Consider the following 17,369-nt stretch of genomic DNA (forward strand, 5'->3'; position numbering starts at 1 on the left):
GGTTTAGAGACTGTTTTGGGATCAGACACTGCAGGAGCACATTTCCAAGCAATTTATGTCAGAATGCTGAATAAAACTAGTGAAATAGAAAACTCATACTTTTGATTTTTCTTTTTCTGGTGCATTTTACTTCAATGATTTATGCAGTTTTACTTATATATATATATATATAAATATAATTTTTTTTTTGCTTCAGCAGGTTTTTTCATGGCACTCCTGCTGATCAGTAACTTTGTGATTGTTTGTGACTCAGTCCCCTTTGGTTAGACACTTGTTCTCTAGGAAAATAATTTATATTCATCCTCACTGACCTGTTTTTCTCATTAGCCTGTGAAAATGGTTCAGATTCTTCCAATAATGGTAATACCTCTACCTTTCACCAAGTGAATGCTGGATTAGTAAGACCTGTCCTTAGCATCATTGTTATTACTCTGATTGCACATGTAGTGGTTTTGCATGTGCTGCCTTTAATATCACTAGAAGTGAGTGATATCTGTACAGCCCTCCTGCTCTCATACTCACATGGCTCTCATTCCCGCTGCCTATATGAAAAGGTGCAATTGTAAATGCATTTTGTATGGCTTTGATCTTGAGGTTGCTTACCAAATTGCAGATATAGTAAGTTCACACTATTGCTATGCAGAAAGCTGCCTCTTCCTGTAAATCAATACCCTCTGTTGATAGTAGCTTTTACATCTGTCTTGGATTTCTGTCTCGCATGAATCTTTCATGGATGCTGCTGCACTTGCTAAATTATCTCTAGTTCATGCTAGCTATTTTCACAGCCTTCAAAATGTTGACTGTTTTGCTCATACTAAAGCACTTGCATTGCAAGTAATGGCAGCCTCTCTTTCTTTTTTCTCTTGGCCATGGGTACAGAATAACATTGGCTGCAGGTGCATAATGACATAGGATGGAAGGGACTACCTGAATCATGAAATTCCCCCTCGCAGCTACTTCAGACATTACCTCACATAATAATCACTGTTATTCATTTATTGAACTCTATCTTAAACGTTGCTTTTTAATCTAAATGTTTACCAAACTCTTGGTGCTGCGCATTTTCATCAATGTATTTGTAGATGGCACTCTTTCTCACCTCAGCCCTGGCTGAACAATGTAGCTTGTGTATCTAGCTTCCTTTCACAAATTGGGTTCTCAATACCATCACTGTTCTTTTCTGCCTTCTCTTGCTCCCTTTCTGGTTTGAAACCATCTTCTAGGAACACAGGTGAGCAGAATCATGTGCAGCCATCTAGACCTGGTCACAGAAAAGTTAAGTCTCACACCTTCCCCTTTTTCCTCCACAAGATGTAGCTCTGCCTTTGTCCACGGACCAGATAGTAAAATCTAGGGGACATCTGTTTACCTCAAACCTGACAAAGGAGGGGACAACTACAACAGCTGGGACACAAGATGGTGTCATCATACTGCTCTCCAGAGGCCCCAGCTGTCTCTCTTTGTGCTGTCCGATAGTGACATCTCAACAATGGCTCAGACCGATAGGAACTGCTGGACTAGCACCTGTGCTTTCAAAAGCCAGATGTGTAGAGCACAGATGCTATTGGCATGGGCCCTGTTGTGCAGCAGGGTTTACCACACCTCTCAAAGCAACTTGGAGCCTGTTTAGTACACAGTAGGTTATTATTCCTTAATATTTGAACATTATCTATTTCATGCACCTTTTAGAAGCTGTAGTGCTTTGCTTCTCCCATATCTAAACAAGTTGCCTCATTGCAGCTCTTTCTTGAGGATTCTTTGGCCGTTCTCTTGTTAGTTCATCATTATCATGTATTTGCCCGGGGTAACAAAAGAGCTGTGCTTCTCACTGCATTGAGAGTTTAGAAGTGAGCACAGTCCAATGAGGTAGGAAATAGGTCTGATGAATAATGAGGAAAGAGTGAAATAGTAGATTGACATGAGATGTGGTGAGCTGGGCTGCAAAAGGGGCATTATGTAGAACTGTCTCTAGGTTTTGAATACTTTGGTGATATGTTTCTGTAATGATTAAAAAGGTTAATGTTTTATATATTGTGTAGGTTTTGCCACAGAATTTGGATGAATGGGATTTGAAGGCTGAGCTGCTGGCTTGGCACTCAGGTGCCTGGGAGCAGTGCATTGGCTGAGAGGACCTGGGGAAGTACGGGAGCAATTTTGAGTGAAACAGAGATACAAAGAGCATCAAAAAGAACATCACATCTACTGTCCTTGATGAAACAGATGCTACTGATTCACTGATATATGGCCTTGAATGGAAAGGCAAATAACAGTACCAATGTAAGGGTCTGCTAACAACAGCAAAAGTATTTGCATTGAGCTTGACAGGGATGGAATTGAATCCAAGGAGTCAATCTAGTACACATAAAAATATGGAGATATGGCAGGTCTTGAGGTGACATAGTCACTGGTAAAAGTTGACTCCTAACAGCTATAATTTTTTCAGGCTATATTTTTTGGGGCGGGAGGAAGTCCTTACCTAGCTTCAGTTTTTGCCACTCTGTGGCTAATGTCATCCAGCCAGGTTTCTCAAAGTTTCCCAGACAGGACAATTCCTTATACAAAGGAAAACAAGATGGTTTTAATTTTTAATCCATTAATTCTCTCAAGAAGGAGAGTGTGAGTTTGAAAGGCTACCTCTTAACGCTTCAGGCATGTCTAACTCATCCTGTCTGGCAGATCCCTCAGTGCCCTAATAAACTCGGTGTGAACACTTTGTTCTGGTGTGTGGTATTTCAACCCTGAGATTACATTTTGGAAGCAGGCTGGTTATTGTATCCCACCCCACTGTCCAGACCAGCTTAACTGGAGCCAGTTCACTCTGCGCTGTTACTACAGAGGAATGTTTCAGTGGTTTGGGTGGCCCTGTGGGAGCTGGGAGAGAGACGTACTATGAAGCCAACACGAGCTACAGACTTCCACATCTGCAAATTGTGTCAACGATACCTACTTCACTTTATGGAGTGTCTTTATTATTCCAGGTAGTATGCCTGTAGACATAGATACGGGAGGTGCTGGACTCTTAGCCCTTCCCCATGCTGTGTGTAAGCTGTCCGTAAACCCAACCGTTGCCCACCCACTGTCCATGCACATAGTCCCACATCTCACTGCACATCTGCCCAGCCTTCTGTTCAGACAGGGGCTCCAATATCAGTAACACTGTTGCTCTGTGTTTTTTCCAAGTGTCTGATCACATACTGTTCCTGTGTACCATTTTTAGACTGTTCACTGATGAAAGCTAGTTTCCTTGCTATTATTTAGCTAGGACAACTTGTTGCAAAAGTCATAGATGGCAACAAGATCATCTGAGAGATGTCAAGCTTCTCTCATAGCAGCTTGTAAGACAAGAAATACGATCTCAGGCCCTCACCAGTCATGGGTGATTGCAGGGCTCATCTGCAATGTCTTTCAGAGCAAAATCTGTATCAAATATTGGAGATTTAGTTTTTCCTTCCAGCTTTTAGCAATCATCTCAGATCTATGTAGTGCTGCTTGTTCTTCAGCTGGTGCTTTGAGGTTCTGCTGGGATGGGAATCGTTTTTCTCTTCAGCAGTTTAGGAATGACAGCTGTCATCTGAGCAGGCTTTCCCCATGCTTCCCCACTGTTCCCACACTAGCAGTAGCACTATCAGCACTGGTAAAACTTGTGCCCTTGGTTGAGAACAGGTCTCTAAACTTGCAGTGGTAGTCTAAGCACTAGGTATAGTCCTCTCAGCCAGAGAAGTCTAGTGATATGGTGGTTGAAAACAGCAGCTGGGCCTGGAGACTCACCTTCAGTGAACCGCTGCATCACACAAGTGGACCCGAGTTAGCACTGAGAGCAGAAATTTGAGTGCCAGTACTACTTCCCAAATTGTATCCAGGCAGCCTCAGGCTGCTTTAAAGTTACGTCCACTTCCTGGGGCAGTTTCAAAGTGGAAATTGTCCACAGCAGCATCACTGGAGTCAAGAGCAGTCAGAGATTAGTTGCTTCAAAATAGAGGGAGCCCGGATAATGATGGTCAGTCCGAATTCTGTCAGGAATCAAGAAGACCTAGAGGATTGTGGTGGGTAGAGAAAGAACAGAGAGAAATAAATGTTGACAAAAAAGGAAAAGGAAAAAATGTAAAGGAAAAAAGAGCAGAAGGGAAAGAGAAGCAAGTTTCTTCCTTGCTAGTACCTGCCTTGCTGCCTGTCCTGCAGGCAGTATGTGACTATCTGTATGTGTGTGGCTAGGACAGAAGAAAGAATAAAGAAAGTAAGTATTCTAATGAATTAAGGAAGAAGTTTCACTGATCATTTGATTTTACAGTCAGCATTTTTCCCCAAAGCCAGGGCAATCCATAGAGTTTATAATTATTCCATAGGCAGACCCCCCAGCTTCCAGTTGCAGTCTCATTCCCCTTCAAAAGAGTGGACATTCTCTCCCTTCTTTTTTAGGCTCACAAAGAATGTGGTTTTCCGAGGCTCTACATTTGTATTCTTTGCACAGAAGAACAATACTTTTTATTGTTACATACTCTGGCCATGCTTCTTCTGCAAATACTTTAGCTTTTAAGCACAGCGTGTCTGGTTTATTTTGGCTTCCCTGCTCCTTTTACCCAGCATAAGAGGAAAATGGACATGCATCTCCATTGCGCTCTGTTCCACTCTTATCCACAGCACATTGATCTGTGCAATTTTCTGGTGACAATCCTGCTTCTCCTGGCAGGGTTAGCCTCGTGCTGCCAGTGAGAACCCTTTGAGGTAGACATTGACCAAAACACCTTGAAACTACAAAAAGCTTTGCTGTCCCAGTATTGTCCCGATTTTCTCATTAACAGTGGCAGAGGTCAGCCAAATCTAGTACGATTCCTGTGATGAGATCTCAGGGCTAACTACTTGTGTGGGTGTTTCCTGAGAAACAGTCAGCCCGCAGAGAGCCCCGCTCCCTCCTCACTCCTACAGATGGGGCACCACCAAAACCAGTTGAACTGCACTGTCTGAAAAACGCTGACAATGAGAGCAGCATCAGACCCACCTGATAGTGTGTGGTTTATGTGCCTCTCTAACTTTTTCCAACCCACTCCTCACTCCAGAGCTCTAAAATTGACACTTATAAAATATAATGCTTGGTAGATCAAGCAAGACTTTTTGTGATGCTTAAAGAGTGTAGAGGTTTGAAATAAAGCAGTTAGTTTCCTTCCTTTGTGCAAATGCAGATTTTCATATGGGAAAAACAGGATTAGTCATTTGATATCTGACATTTGAATAGTGGTATGTTGCAGATAGTAGTTTTTTCCTTAAATATGATGTGGAGGGGTTTTGTTTTGTTTTGTTTCACTAAGCTGAAGTTTTCAGCTATGTGATCCAATTAAAGTAATTAGGAAAGGGACTCCCTATGGACTGTAGTGATCCAAGTCTCTTCCACCACACAAATACCTGCTCCTTTGAGCATCAGAATCCATATATTGTAAAAATGTCCTTAACATTTGAGTTTGCTCACAGAGGTCATTTTAATCCTCTACCAGACAGTCAAACAGTGTCTTTGCCAGTATGTGCAGCCTCAGAGCTGTATTTTGCAACTGCTCAGAATTCTCTGAATGCAGTATGACTTTAGAAATAGACTCACTGAGAGTATTGCTTTCCCTGGTGTATAATGTTTATAGGATATTTCCCCATTTGTTTAACAGTCCTCAAAAAGGAAGTAGGAACAAAGAGAGAAATTTACTTGTTCTTTCACTCTCCGCCTTTGACACTCTGTGGAGGGCATGCCTGGCTGAGCTCTCCATCCTCCACCAGAAAGAAGGATTTCCTTTGAGCTTCCAGTCCTTTTCCCCTAATATGTTAGGCATCCATCCTCTCCTTGCAGTTCCAAGACAAGCTGCTGCATGGCCAGTTGTTTTCAAAACCCAAGCAGCCTGTTCACCTGCCTAGAAAACTGAGTTAGGAGTTGTACACATCGTAACCAATGGGCTTAACGTCTTGTCTTTGTCTAGAAACTTAATACTTCCCAGTTGCTGCTGTTTCAGATGATCCAACTAAGCAGTTACATTATTTTGACTGTTTAACACCTCCCTCATGTTAATTTTCAGTGGAAACACTTTGCAGTAAAAGGTCAACATTTGCCAAAGAAACCACAAAGTCACCAATTATTTGTGTTTGTAAAATCAGAGAGTAACTGTGAAATCTCATATACACTGGCTGGTGAGGATAGGCACGTACCAGCACCTGTGTGACAGACACCACAGCAAATCAGGCAAAGAAAACTTTTGAAGTGTGAAAAGAGATGCTTTGGAGACCGTTGACATTTATGAACAAATGCCAAGTAATTAATCACTGAAATATGGATACTGCAGTGATTTGCTTTTCCAAGGAGAACTTGAGAAAGCTTATACCAAACTAACCAGGCCCTAAGTCTAGATGAGACAGAAAAGGTATAATTTCTGCTTCAGTGAGTGCAGCAATGCTGATTTATACCATCTGAGTATCTGAGTTGGTGTTGCTGCAAGTTACCATTGTGAAAAAAGTATATTCCGATGAGCTAAATGATAATTTAGCATGCTGGGGTTTAATTTTTTTTTTTTTCCTATTAGTAGCATAACTTATTATAGAGCATCCCCATACAAAAAAAAAAGATAATTTCTCATTTTGTCTTCATCTCATTAATGCTATAAGCAACAGCAAGAGTAATATGAGAAAAATACATAAATACCGATACAATTTTTTATGAGTAACTTTTTACAAACTTGCACTTGTTGAGATGGGGACACAGCAAGTTGGTATGTTTATTTGGCTGCAAATATTCTGGTAAATTCCACGAAATAATCCCTGCTGGTTTTGTCAAAAGATCAAAATCTTAGAGTATTATATACCATTCATTTTACAGTATGAATCTTATTTTTCTGATGACTCATTCAGTCTTCTCATCTTGGCTTCCCCAGTTGTAAACTGGAAAATATGTGCAGTCCTTGCCTAATTTGCAGGCTGTTTTGGTACCTAGGTAAAGTTCACTAGGTGTTTTAAGTAGTTCTTAGGAAGCATGCAAGGCATTCACATTGTTCTTCCAACAATGGAGAATAAAGTTTAGATTAAAATTAGCTATTATCTTTCCTTGTTATTATAACGATTTTCTGAAAATGTGATTAACAGTCAAAGAAGCAGTTAGCTTGTAGAATGGTGTGCATTATTTGATTTTTCAATTAAGTGACTAAGCCAGAAGAAATTGGGGGGAAATATTTCGGGTGTGCCTTGGAAAAAAATGTGGTAAAAAATGTGGTGAAATGAAATATTTTATTAGACCCATAAACCAAACGTTTATTTCCTTTTCAGCAGTGCTGGGAAGCAACCACAGTGAAACAAAGATTGATTGCTTATAGGCATGAGGATGATGAAGCACATATCCTAAAAAATAAGCAGATTAGTTTGCCCACTTTATCACAAAAGCACTGATTTCTTTGTGGGGGACAGCAGGGAGAAAAGGCATCTTGAAAACATTTCTAATTGCATTTAGCTGAGCTTAAAATTAAGCATGTCTCTTAGCTTTGGTTTTTAGTCATAACAAATAATCAATTGAAAGAATACTTTTAAGAACTCATAAGCCAAAAATAACAATTCAGTCACTGACAGCACCTCCCCTTCCCATCCAGTTCTGGCAAGTATTTCCCTTCCTCCCTTTCTCCCCTTATCCAGCCATGTCCTCCAACAGGACCAGAGGCTGCATTCTGAAAGAATACAGGAAGGCAGATGGGGGGAGAGGAGATAAAAGCATTTTAGGTATGGAGGGGAGAGAGATTGTTTTCTCTTGTTCATTGTATACTGTCTGAGCATCCTGGCTGCCTTAGGAGGAAAAGACACCTTATCTGCCAGCCAGCTTTAATGTCTGTTAAACTTATATCCTTTTCCTAATCTGGTTTTTGGAAAGTTGGAATGCCAATTGGCAGTCCTGAAGTGTCATTTAAAAAAAAAAACTCTGCAATACTTTATTTGAAGTATTATGTTACATGGTTTGATAAATAAATTCTCTCCTTTTTAGCATTCCAAAACTGTTTACAGAATCAACCTGAACTGTACCAATAGCTCCATCCAGCCCTAGCAGTGCCTTTTTTAACAAATCAAGTGTCTGCAGCCTGCTCTAGTACTTCATCAAATCCAAATGTCATCTGCAACCTGTCAGCCACTGGCTTACATCTTGATAAACAGTGTTTTTCAATCCATGTGAACTGGGTTTTGTTCTTGTTTATACCCAGTGGTATGGAACAGCTCCTATTGTCCATTGTTCCCTTATGTACTTTCAGAAAACCTGTTTGTTTCTGGCAGCCTTCTCTTCAAGGAATGTGATGCGGAGCACAGATAAAAGCGCAAGCATCTGTTAAGATGATTGGCATTATCCTGACAACAGTGTAGAAATTGTTTGGGATGGCAGGCAGGCACAGACAAACAAAATTAACTGTGGCTTTCATTTGCAGTGGGTATAATAAAGCACATGCTTTAATTCAAGGAGGCTGTGCAAAGCTTTCTGCCTACTCCCTACGGTTCCTATACATGACTGTCATACACACACTGATTCATTTAGCAGGAGCTGACACTAAAACAGGTGATAAGCTCCAAAATACTTTTGATGATAATAGTATGGCTAAAGGAAAAAAACAGAGTTCTTCAAATATTGGTTCATTCTTGGGAGCTTTAGGGAATGTTTGCAATCCTAAAATCTGGTACTTGACACACGTCAAGTGTTGAAGCTTCATTTCAGTCTTGAGTGATGGAGAAAAGTCTCCCCAGTCATCGCTGCTATTTCAGGCAACACTAAGAAAATTCTTGATGCTTCCTCAGTCAGGCTTTGACCTGATCTGACCCTGCTTAACTTTAAAATCTGACAAGCATGGTCTGGAATTCCTTTTTTTCCCTATGTGATTTTTATATTTTTCACAACAATATATTTTTAATGATGAATATGAAGCTTCGCTGCTCTCTGTTGAAACTCACCATTGTGTTTCTGCAATTATTTTTTTTTTCTCATTATTCCTGATTTGCTGGCTAGAGTCAACAAGGTAACCTTCCTGAAAGAGACCAGCTGTTACTGTTCCTTCCATTCTCTCCTCCCATAGTGTTTTATTTTCAGTTTTGTAATGCAAAATGTGAGAAATCCTTTTAGATGCTTTCAGTGAATACAAGTGTCAAATGCCTTAAACATCAGCAAACGAAAATAGCTGTGAAAAGTCTTCTGCAAGACCCTAGTACCCAGCACTTTCATAAAATGATCAGAGTGAGATGACTGGCATGCAAACCAGAGACTCACTCCCATCACTGACATTTCTCCATGGGCTGCACAGAGATACCAGGTTGATACTTTGATAGATTGCAATCTGTTTTCAGCAGCTGACCCAGACATAACATCATCATTTCCTGATTATATTGATATGTGTTTCTATTATTTGCTTATTTTGCGCCTTGAGAAACAATTCCTTTTTGTTGTTAAACTGTAAACAGCATTGCAAGGCCTCATATTAAATCATAATTATTTACCATGCTGTTCACGCACCTTTGTCCCTGGGGAATGTGGTGACGTGAATTTACAGGAAGATCGGGGTATTTCTCACCAACAGTTTCCTGTTATTGATATGCTTTTGTTTAGTTGTGATCTTTTTTTTTTACCCTTTCAGGTTCTCAGGGGAAAAATAAACAGGCACATGACATTAATCACAGTCTTTGGGTATCATATTGGAGGCCTCACAAATACTTTCCATGTGGAATTGTGAACGAGGTTTGGATCTTTTGAAAACACCAATGGCAGGTTATTATTTATTAGTACTTACTCTCCTATTCTAATAAATTATTACAATAATTCTTAAAAATTAGTTTGTGATCACGTTCCTCTTTAGAAGTCAGAACGGTTCAGAGTCAATTAAAGCAACCTTAAACGGTTTGCCTCTGTGTGTGTAAATTTGCATAATTCGGCTAAGTTTCCATTTGAGAGAAAACATGGATCACATAGAGATACAGAGGTAATTAAAAAATCCAGAGTGCTTTCAGAAAATACTAGCAAACATGGCCAGAAATATTTTCTTCAAGATGGTTTGCCAACTTCTTTACTTTCTAAGCAAATGAAGCCCATATTCTTTCTGAAAAAAGGTAGTGTATAAATTATATTCACTGGGGCATCGAGAGCCACCAGCATAACTACCAGGGTATAATGTATCTAACATGTAGATCATAAATCTTTTTCACTGGTTTTGGCTATCCTACTTTTATTTCTGCCTCTCTGGACATGTGATACACTCCTAGCCATTGACCTTTGCATAATATCTTGGTTTTGCAATAAGTAGCTACAGCAGAGCAACTAAGAAATTTAATGTCAAACTAGAGTTTGGGAGGTTTAGATTTTTTTCTTCCAAGTCATTATAGAAATATTGTGGTAGAACACAAAATGGTAGAGTGTCCCAGAAAACCCACGCCAGGAAGACCACCAAGGGATAGATCTGTTGGCTGAAACAACCATTAAAGTGAGCTTACAAGTAATGTAGTAGCTATTCAGGATCACTACCAAATTCTCATAGTTTAATATTTTTGTTTCATGTATTCTTAAATATCAGGTTTCTGAGAAATGGTGTTGTAAGATTTAGAGCAAAATCTCAGATTCAAAGCTACATGTCTGTCCCCTATTAGTGGTTGCAGATTTATTGTAATTGGCACTTGGTGTTCTGCTTTGAATATGTGACACCATTATTTTCCTTCATTACTGCTGTTAACATTTAGGACTACTAAGAACAGGCCAAAAAAGTAGTATGTGATATAATATGAATAAAAATCCATGTTATATGACTTCATACAGAGGTTTTTAATTACCTTATTTTCTCCTTTTACAGCATTTAACTTCTGGATAACCTGTATATTTTATATGAATTCTTAAAATACACAACTGTTATCTTTCTAGCAGGCTGTGTAATCCAAAATACTCTGAAAAAGTTCTGTGATGGCCATGAACAGTCCTGCTCCCACCAAATTCCTGTGAATTTTTTCTCATCTTCTCAGCCAAGTGAGATCTGGCCACATTTCAGGTGAGGAAATTCTAAGAAATCTTAGGTTATTTGGTTGTTCCAGTTGTGACATTTCATCTTTTGAACTTCCAGACCTTGAAAGCAATTTTTTCATTCCATTACTGAATCAGATATATTTCCTCCCAATAGCATCAACTTAAGATTTCACAACCTGAGCAAAATAGCTTTTTCTTTCTGGAAATCCCACTGGGGAGGGAAAAAAAAAAAAAAAAAAAAAAAAAAGTAAAAAACCCACATGTTTTATTAAGGATACCATAACAAAGCTTCCTATTTGGTTTTTATCTCTCAAACTATAAAAGTATGCATTCCCCCAAATAAAGTTCTTCCCATTCCAAGTGAAGCTCAAGAGTAACAGATGAAGTCTCCAGAATACCAGCAAGGTCACCTCCCACTCTCGGATACTACCCTTGAAGAGTTTTGGTTCTGGGTTCTCTTCCAGCACACAGACCTCTAGATTAGAGTGTCCTAATGACATTGTTTTCCAACATTCTCCTTTCTTAGCAGCACCTATTAGCATGTCAGCTTTGAGTTGTGTACCCATGCACTGTGCCTTGGCTATGCCAGAGCAATTGTGTGGTCTGAATGAAACGGTGGCTTCATATTTAATTCATACAGCTGACATATCCTTTCACCTGCCATCAGAGCTGGTTGACCTGGTAAAGATGGACTCAGATAAAATGTTTTAGAAATGAATGAAATGCCTAATTCCCTTGTCATATCCGCTGTTACTCACCCTCTGAATGCACAGAGTTTTAACACCATTCTTCCTTCCTTGATAAGGGTTTAAGATAGGGATCTGGATCTTCTATTTAAGTGCCAGACAGGATGGAAGGAAGTCAGAATCACATTTCATCCAAGATGTTTCAGGTTCTTCATTCTTCCCGGTTTGGTGTTTGGGATCAGGCATTAACAGAGAGGAGGTGAAAGGGTCCATCATTGCCCTGAGTCCTTGGGCATTTTGTTGCTCTGGTTCCTCTGTGGTTCTTGCTCTCTGCTGACTACCTCAGGAACCATTTCCACCAGGACAGTGCATGGATGCTCGTAGCCACTTTGTTTAGTTTCATGTTTGACCAACTCATTTCTTTAGTATCTGCCATACTTAGGAGGACAAATGACCAATATAACAGAAAAAGGCTAAGTGTTCAGAGGTCAATGTTAAATAAAAAACCTTATTCACAAAACCTGTCCTTTTTTCTGAAATACTCAAGTTCTGGAAAACTGTACTCTCCTAAAAACTCACAGGTCTGTTCTGTTTCCACAGTTCAATATCATGTTGAAAAATATGAATTTCACCCAGTAGCTAGCTACACTTATCTGTTAAATCAGCAGATATTTTACATATTTCTCTTCTTCTCGAGGACAATTTCATAATGTTCTTATTATTTCCTACTGCTCAACTAACACTAAAAAGGCCTTGTTTTTCTTTCCACTGCATTTTAGCCTTGCATTATATTTAAGTGGTCAAGTAGCTGGACTGAATGATGGTTTTAGATCCCTTCTCACTGAAATAATCTATTATTCTCTTGTCTTCTCAACTGCCTTTCACCAACTGCAGAGTAATGTAGTCCCTTGATGAGCCTGGGCACTATGTCATACTCATTATATTGGTTCACTATTTCCAATCTCTATATAGCTATAAATGGTATTTTAACACAGGGTCCACAAGAATACTGTGGTATTTATCTCAGTTGAAAGCTTGGGTAATATTCATCTGACCTAACTCAGACAACTGCTGTGTGGACACACTATTCTCCCTCGTTCCTCTGTGTAATAGGTAGAGAAAGGTGAGTTCTTTGAGTGAATTCCTCTTACACTCTAGAGGATACCAAGTGTAGGTCAGATGAGTGTGGACAGGTGAGTTGTTGCAACCGGCCTAGGTTCAGGCATGTAGGTTTAGCAAGAGAGCAAATTATGCTGCAGCTACAGCTGCACTAGCATTTTAAACACAGAATTGTGGAAGTTGGTGGCTGGCAGGACACCTGCAGAGCTTGAGTCCAACCTACCCCTCCAAGCGAGACCTGCCATCACTGGATCAGGTCAGCCACAGCTCTGTGTAGCCCCATGTTACTCTGGGACTAACACACACTAACTAGCCACACTGTTGAGTTCTCTTAGTCTAGTCTTGTGGCCTTTGCAGCATATCTCTGTTTAGTGTGGTAAGCCACAGTAAGAAGTCTAAGAAGTACTGCATGTGCATCCCCTTGCCTCAGCAGTTATTCATCACTGCTGTGGTTTTTGGCATTGTTCATCGTGGGTGATTGGGCCATGAACACAAGCAGGCAGATGTGCCCAGCAGGCAGTAGGCAGCATGAATAGAGCACTCTCTGCAAATTTTCACTGGTTTGGGAAATGAATGCTCTGAGGGCACAGCCACAGTCATAAGGAACTGGAAAAGATACCTTCTGCCTTTGAGGTGCAGGGTGGAAGCAGCAGGTCAGCCTTAGGTGGACATCTGCACTGTCTTAGATTCTTAAAAAAGATCTCAGTTTTGCAATTTAAAAGCATGTTGTCTACCTAAGAGGGAAATTACATAGGTGGGATTTTAGATGTGCAAATACCATGGGTGGAATACACAGCCCTCTTATCTGCTGTTTTGTTTGCAAACAGAGAGCAGTGTGCCCTTTGTGTGTAAATCTGACTGGTTTGAAGGTAAATGTAGGCTGAATCTGGACCTCAAAGCCAAGTGTAAATCCTAGAGTTACCATCTTGCTGGGCAAGGCTCTCAAAGCTATTTGTGTTTCCCTGCATACAGACCAGTCTCACTGAGACACTCCTCAAACCCAACACAGAAAGAGAGAAAGCATATATAAAAATCACTCTGCTCTGTTTAATAATTCCAACGGCAGGATCACAAGATCCAGAAAAAGTCTCCATGAGACCTGTCTGGCTTGAATGTTGGAATCCAGCATTTCCAAACAGCTTAATTTCAGCTGAGAAAGTGTAACATAGGTCTATTCAAATCCAGGTCCTGAAGGCATTTCACCTGTGGTGATGTCCTCTGCTGACTTGTCTAGCTAATGAGAGCTGAGTCACAGCAATCAGGAGAGTGACACAGAAATGGGAGTGTTTAGGTGCAAACACTCTCTCCTTTTATTCCAGAGGTGTTTACATGTCCCATGCCTGTGACATCCAGAGCACTCTCATTTCGTGAAGGGAAATTTCCAACTACTTTCAAAGCTGCACACTGGAGTAGAGCTTACAAAATTACTTATATCCTTAAGTTTAAATACACCAGCCAGAAAGCTGATCCCACTGGAGAAGTGAGCTCCCAGCTATTGAGGTCTACCACAGAGAGTACATTTTTAAAATATAAAATCCCATTATCTTTCCTATTGCAAAATATTTATTTTTGCTTTTCCTGAGCTTTGTTTTTCTCCAACATTTTTCAGATATTGGTGCCAATGTCATTTTAAAATTATTTTGGCTCAGAGTACAATATATTAAACCCTTCCTCTCCACACAAAACAAACAAATGAAAAGAGAAACAGAAAATACTTTATCTGTTGTCCTTTTTTTTTTTCTTTCTCAAAAGTAAATAGCAACCCATTGTTATGATAACCACAAATCACTCATGAATGTTACCAACAACACTCTGGGAAAAATGAAGAACAATATAGATGCCACTAAATAGTTCATGGTTAAAAAAAAAAAAAGCAACAAACTTAATATGTTATCATAGCAATAGGCACTGATTTTATCTATAGGACTTAACTTTAAAGGACAAAATACCTATTTGCACTTACAAAGAATTATGACGTGATACAAAGATGTATGTTTTTCATTATTTTTTTCCTCTGGATTTTGCATAAAATTCAGCAAGCCACAACTGATAATACTGTTCAGGAGAATCCAAATCTACAATATTCCCAGAGCACTCTGTTGCTGTTTTTAGGAAAAAGCAAAGAAACAAACTAACAAACAAGAACCAAACAAAAAGAAACACAATACTTCTTCAAATTATCCAGGTTACATTGCTTACAAATTCTTTATTTGATCCCACCTGCTTTCTTCCACTACACTTTCAACTCCCTTGTTTCCATCCAGTAAAAATCCTATTCAGATAAGAGATTTAAATCAGCATGAGCTACACAACACATTTTCAGTAAAGGTGCTGGAACACAAGTACAAGTACACAATTACGATCCCAGGAAAGTTTACACAGGTAGAGAAATTATTTCATTCTTAAGAACAAGAAGGGAGCAGAGCACTGGTCTCTTTCCTTTGGAAATGGGGTTCTTTGTCATTATTATTTGAATGATTTGCCAGTCCACAGTGGGCTGGTTCATCATGCCAGCATTGGCTGTGGGCCTGAAGAAAATTGCCAACAAAAGCTTTAGTGGGTATGCAGTTATTCCAGAAAAGGCTTCTTCTGTCAGCGCAGCTTATCCCACTCTGAAGTGATTTGAGCAATGCCAACAAAAGTATTATCTCGCTTGAGTGAGGAGATGTTGCCACTGTTGCTAAAGCAGAAAGCCTTTTATATGCAGACAGCCCAAGCGTGCTCCTGCAGCGTGTGCTGCCAGTGCTGTGCAGCTGCAGAGAGGACAGGTGAGCCCTAGGGAGCACACATGGCCCAGCCGGTCCCCCAGACCCTGTTTTGTCTAAAGAGATGCTTTCAGATTGGCATCGAGAGGAACAGACTTCAGAAGAACCCACTTGTCAGCTCCCTGCCATGCTGCTTCCACGGCTCCTTCATCCCTTCATCCACACACGCAGGAGCACTACTGGTTGTGTTTGTGTCACCCTGCAGAGGTGGCATCTCCAGCCCAGGAAGGGCCACGATTGAAGGTTCACATGGCCAGGTCTGGAGGGCAATCTCCACACAGCCAACACAGCTCTGCCTGAAGCGTTTTCGGGAGGGCTGAGGGTGAGATGCCGGGGGGGAGCCTGGACAGGGTGGCTGCAGGAGGGAAGCATGGCCAGGGAGCGGACCAAAGCACCAGCAGAGCAGGCATGCCATGGAGAATGAAAGGAAAAAGGGAAATCAAGGTGGAAGAAAGGAATGTGACAGACAGGATCTGGCCAGGACACAGCCTTGCGAGCAAAGATAACCCATATCTCCCCAGTAAGCATTGCTGGGTGTAGCGTTTTGGTTTTCCCTTTCCTTTTGATTTATATTCTTACTTGTTTTCATTTCTCCCCAGGAGTTCAAGTGTGGGAGGGAATTCAATAGCAATGCCTCTTCTCCTAAACTTGGAAATACTCTACAGGATTTGGGATTTACATTTCCAACTTGCAAGGTATAAAGGCAGGTCTTTTCCCAAACTGATGGCTCATTTTAACAAACCAAGTAGTAAAAAAAATCTCAAGCATAAGGAGATTTGCTGTTCAGTTAGTAATGAGTGTCTGAGCTTAAACAAGGTTTCTGGCTTTTTTGACATGTACTTAATTAGCAATAGACTATTTGTCAAATATAACTCTTCACTGAATCATTTATTTCAAACAAGAGGACAGCATCCTGTGGCTGATGAAAACATTTGAAAGTGCTAAGTGTACAGATCAGAAAGAAAAATATTTACCTTTCAAGAAGGCATGATGGCAAGGGAAAGAATTTGGAGACGTTTTCAGTTGCTGCTTGGAAACTTGGCATCATGGCCAAAGGACTCCTTGTACAAAAACCCACTTGCTCTTCTTACTGGAGAAGCACCACAGAAACAGACCTATTCATGAAGGAGAAAAAGCCTAAGGCATAGGCTTAGGTATTAAAAAGTGACAAATGATTTTCAATATCTCAAGAATTAGAGGGAGACCTGAGCCGGTTTCCAGCTCTCGCCCATCTGGTGGGTGAACCCAGCTATGTTACATCAGTATTTTGGGTCTCACTTTCTTCCTCTTTAAACAGGAAAGGGAAATGTGGTTTAGAGATAAAGATGCAATCATTATGCAAGATGTAAATAGGTCTATTATTTTTTATTACAAGTGTAGGACGTAGTCATTGCACTATACTGTTAAAAGCTTCACAGCTGCAAACACTGGCTCAATGTTTCTTCTATTTTTTTCCATTTTTTAATTGCTTATTCCAGGTCATGGAGGGAAACTTACCCTTACCAGGAAGAACTGGACAGAAATAGTATAAAGAAGTAAACATTTTAAATTTAATTAAATAAAATAATTTAAACCTGTGGTGTGGGAGAGGTGATAGAATTGGAGGAGATAGAATTGGAGGAGAGTGAGACATGGTTTGTCTGAAAAAAATAACTTTTAGCACACTCTGGAAAAACATCTGTGTTGATAAAAATATGTAAAAGATCTTTTTATAACAACGATTAGAAAAAATGCAGACAAGATGAAACAAATTAGCATAGTAGAGAGGCTGAATTTACTCAAGCACAGCAAGAGGCAAGAAGAGAACACTAA

The 17,369-nt window shown here is 40.1% G+C and overlaps 1 protein-coding gene across 4 annotated transcripts in view; it reads right to left on the minus strand.

Moving 5' to 3' along the window:
* LOC102095315 (chondroitin sulfate proteoglycan 4-like) overlaps nt 1–16,831 on the minus strand; it is a 63,860-nt gene extending 47,029 nt beyond the window's left edge. The window contains exons 1-3 of one of the 4 annotated variants that reach the window (XM_065045216.1): nt 16,763–16,819; nt 16,532–16,672; nt 2,477–4,030 (exon numbers count right to left, since the gene is read on the minus strand). The gene's annotated coding sequence lies outside the window, so the exon portion shown is untranslated. Of the gene's footprint in view, nt 1–2,476; nt 4,031–16,531 lie in introns of all 4 variants that reach the window. The other 3 variants (XM_065045212.1, XM_065045214.1, XM_065045213.1) reach the window with 3 other exon arrangements.
* Nucleotides 16,832–17,369: the final 538 nt, after the last annotated feature.

This window comes from Columba livia, chromosome Z (assembly GCF_036013475.1).
Source record: "Columba livia isolate bColLiv1 breed racing homer chromosome Z, bColLiv1.pat.W.v2, whole genome shotgun sequence".
Lineage (NCBI taxonomy): Eukaryota > Metazoa > Chordata > Aves > Columbiformes > Columbidae > Columba > Columba livia.